At 39.3% G+C, this 4,320-nt stretch overlaps 1 non-coding gene across 1 annotated transcript; it reads left to right on the top strand.

Moving 5' to 3' along the window:
* Nucleotides 1–2,358: 2,358 nt before the first annotated feature.
* Nucleotides 2,359–2,544, top strand: LOC132484807 (small nucleolar RNA SNORA40). The gene has a single exon (XR_009531355.1). It is a non-coding gene; the product is annotated as a small nucleolar RNA SNORA40 (small nucleolar RNA).
* Nucleotides 2,545–4,320: the final 1,776 nt, after the last annotated feature.

Below are 4,320 nucleotides of genomic sequence, written 5' to 3'. Positions count from 1 at the left end.
TCCTTCTATCTAAATTCCTTGTAGTTTTGCAGGACACCTTGAACTTCGCTCCTTAGCTTTGAAAATATCGAATTCTACATTTTAAAATGTCTGTCTATCTCCTTCATTGGGGCAGAGACCACATGTAATTTTTCATCAAGCACAACTCCCAGCATACAGAAGGCATTAAAATATGTTTTAGTAAATATCTAATAACAAACAAAATAAGGAATCCTAAACCCAAGAATGATTTGTTCCCAATATTTTGTATCCCTAAAATATATTATAGTAGTCTTTCCCAAAATCGTTTTTCCCATAATATTAAAACATTTATGTGCCTCTACTGTAGCATTATCACACATAGTAATAGTTGGCAGTCTGTGAGCTCCATGAGGGCAAGGATCTTAGCTTATTGCCTTTGTATTTCCAGCATTTGCAAGTGCCCGCCACAAGGGTGTTCAATAAATGCTACTGAGTGATAAATTAAGAGAAGTGATTGGGGACTTCCCTGGTGGCGCAGTGGTTAAGAATCCGCCTGCCATTGCAGGGGACATGGGTTCAAGCCCTGGTCTGGGAAGATCCCACATGCCGCGGAGCAACTAAGCCCGTGCACCACAACTATTGAGCCCATGCGCTACAACTACTGAAGCCCACGCACCTAGAGCCCGTGCTTCGCAATGAGAGAAGCCACCGCAATGAGAAGCCTGTGCATCACAACGAAGAGTAGCCCCCGCTCACCACAACTAGAGAAAGCCCGTGCGCAGCAACGAAAAACCAACACTGCCAAAAATAAATAAAAATAAAATAACTAAATTTTTTAAAAATTAAAAAAAAAAGAGGTGATCAAACTGTGGAATGACTAAAGATGGACTTCCCATGATACTATTCAAGATTTGAAGGTATGCCATCTCACTCAATATTGCAGTTTGGGGGATTCTTTGCTTTGTTGTGGAATCATCAATTATACTGAATTTTTTCAAAAGCCTTATTTAAAAAAAAAAGCCTTCTAATAATGCCCCTTGACCAAACCAAATTTAAGTAAGAGGTTCTATTCAGAGAGACAGTAAATCAGAGGAAGGATAATAACATCTTCTGGTCCAAACACTGCTCCAATTTGGCAGATGGCGAACACAGGAAATACACATTCCATAAGACATGTGGATCCATAGACTAATCAATTCGTGTTCATGCTGAACCAGCAAATCCAAGGATACTAGGCACAGATTCTGCAATTAGAAGGGCTCCCATGAGAGAGATTGCCATTCAAAATACTAGAAAGTCCAAGCGATAACCAAGGAGTTGGATGATTCATGATACATGGAATAGTAAAGCCCAGAGCAAAATGCCTTGAAACTGTATAGTATTTACAATAATACTCATAAACAGCTGTGGGTGCAAATACCATTATTATGGTGTCGACAAGTCAGCAGACACTTTTTAAACTAATTTTTATTTTATGTTACTGTGGAAATTTACAGTAGAACTGTTAAAGTCATTCTCAGTGGAAAAAGTACATCTAGGGCTTCCCTGGTGGTGCAGTGGCTAAGAATCCGCCTGCCATTGCAGGGGACACGGGTTCGAGCCCTGGTCCGAGAAGATCCCACATGCCACAGAGAAACTATGCCCGTGCACCACAACTACTGAGCCCACATGCCACAACTACTGAAGCCCGTGCACCTAGAGCCCGTGCTCCGCAACAAGAGAAGCCACGGCAATGAGAAGAGCACCACAATGAAGAGCAGCCACTGCTCGCCTCCACTAGAGAAAGCCCATGCACAGCAATGAAGACCCAACACAGCCAACTAAATAAATAAAATTAATTAATTAATTTTTTAAAAAAGAAAGCCATTAAGAAAAGTTTTTTAAAAAAGTACATCTAACGTATCATGTTAGGGACTTCCCTGGGGGTCCAGTAGCTAAGACTCCGTGCTCCCAACACAGGGGGGCCTGGGTTCGATCTCTGGTCAGGGAACTAGATCCCGCATGCCACAACTAAGAGCTCGCAAGCCCCAACTAAAGATTCCACATGCCGCAACAAAGATCCCGCACACCACAACTAAGACCCAGCACAGCCAAATAAATATAAAGAAAGAAAGAAAGAAAGAAAGAAAGAAAGAAAAATAAAGTATAATGTTATACTAGAACATATCAAACATGATCTGTCCTAACTGCAACCACAGTTGCTTATACAAATTATATAAAAAGTGTACTCACTAATTAAAACTAGCAAGAGTATCAGTTGATTTAGGGATGACTGAGAGTTGATTTTCTTCTGTTACTTACAGTTCCTATTGCAATGACTACTAATATAACTTATTCATACTAATGTATCCATGTAGAGTTCTCATCAAAATAATGAGGTCATGTTTTTTCACTAGTGGTCTTTCTTACTATTGATGACCTTCTCATCCCATATACAAAGAATTGCCATAAAGCAATAACAAAAACAAATCTATAATCCTCTTTCGCAACCCAGAACTCATTGTTCAGCATGAGTTTTTTTTTTTTTTTTTTTGCGGTATGCGGGCCTCAGTATGAGTTTTGATACAGATAAGAAGGAACATGAGAACTCCAATGAGGGCTTCCCTGGTGGCGCAGTGGTTGAGAGTCCGCCTGCCAATGAACGGGACACGGGTTCGTGCCCCGGTCCGGGAAGATCCCACGTGCCACAGAGCGGCTGGGCCCGTGAGCCATGGCCACTGAGCCTGAGCATCCAGAGCCTGAGCATCCAGAGCCTGTGCTCCGCAACGGGAGAGACCACAACAGGGAGAGGCCCGCATACCGCAAAAAAAAAAAAAGAAGGAACATGATACCTAAGAGAGTCAAATGACGGGGGTGTATTGATAAACATAAAGATTGCTTCCAGGACTATAGAGCTAATAATTTCCCTCATATCTTAAGCTTTTAAATTATCAGCTGTATTGATTTAGTACTCTAATTTTAATGTTGACATGAAACAAAGATGGCTTCTTTTTTTAGGCTTTTATCTTGAACACAATGTCTGGATAATTTTAAAACGTATTGGCATATCCCAATGATCTGTACTGTTCTAGGGTGTGATGGCTTAGGAGTGAATACAATTTGAACCTAATACATTTTTAGAGGGTGTCAAATTCAGAACCAGGCAGATCCATCTCCTGACCCTAAACATGGTCCTAAAGTAAATCGCTTGAGGAAATTGGATCCCAAAGATTACAGGTGGGGAATTTTGAAGTGTGTCCATATTTCATTGGAGATCAAAGAAGCCTAACTAAAAGAACTGTGGGCTGACTCACATGATAACTTCTTTTTGAAAGGGCTATTTTACCTTGAAGATTATGAGTTTGGAGGAACTAAGGTGATTGGCAGTGGAAAGATTCAGAACGTGTGAAATTCCTTAAAAATGTATTGACTTAAATAACTTTGTGTTACACATAATAATAAAAAAAACCTTTACACTTAAAAAAACAAACAAACAAATAAATCTATCTTATATTGCCGAAGTATAATGACCAGCATGAAACACAGTTAAAAAAAAAAAAAAGCAAAGATAACATTTAAGCTGGTACTCCCATATTTAAACATTTTCGTTTAGATCATACTGTATTTAGCAAAAAGAGAAGACCATAGTAATGCCAGCAATGGATCACACAACTTTGAAGAGGATCTCTCAGCAAAGTCAAAGGAGCCACCAATGTACACATGGTGTTTAATGAAACATAAAAGCACAATGGTCTAGCACTGGGCTATGTTTACACGGTGTTGATATAAAAACCATCTCAGCTCCAATTATGGCTTGCTCACCAAGAGTCTTTCATTGCACTGGTCATGAGGGAAGGAATTTTGTTAGCTGATAAAACTGACAAAGCTGTTAATTAACAGTTCCTAAGAGGTAGGAAACATGAAGGCCTAAATTCTAACTTTCACAGAAGTAGCCAATTTGATAATATCCCAATTTAATATATCTAATTTCATTATATAGTCTCAAACTACAATGGCAATCATTCATTCATATATTTTTAAGAAGCCTATAATTTGCCTGGCACTATTTTAGGTATTAGGGAAACAGAGGTGAACAAAGTGGACAAAAGTCTCTACCCTTACAAACTTACATTTTAGTGATGGGAGCTAGACAATAAAAAATAATTAAAATATAGGTATAATATGCCAGATGATTTACTGGAGAAAAATAAAGCAGGAAAGGGGGAAAGAGAATGCCAGGGTTAGGCAGGGTTGCAACTTTAAATAGGATAGAGAGGAAATACCTCAGTGAGAAGGGAACATCTGAGCAAAAACCTGAAAGTGGAGTGTGTTAGTCAATTCAGGCTGCCATTGCAAAATACCATAGGCTGGGTGGCTTAA

The sequence above is a fragment of the Mesoplodon densirostris genome, chromosome 2 (genome assembly GCF_025265405.1).
Source record: "Mesoplodon densirostris isolate mMesDen1 chromosome 2, mMesDen1 primary haplotype, whole genome shotgun sequence".
Lineage (NCBI taxonomy): Eukaryota > Metazoa > Chordata > Mammalia > Artiodactyla > Ziphiidae > Mesoplodon > Mesoplodon densirostris.
This window is presented reverse-complemented; position numbering and strand designations above follow the sequence as displayed.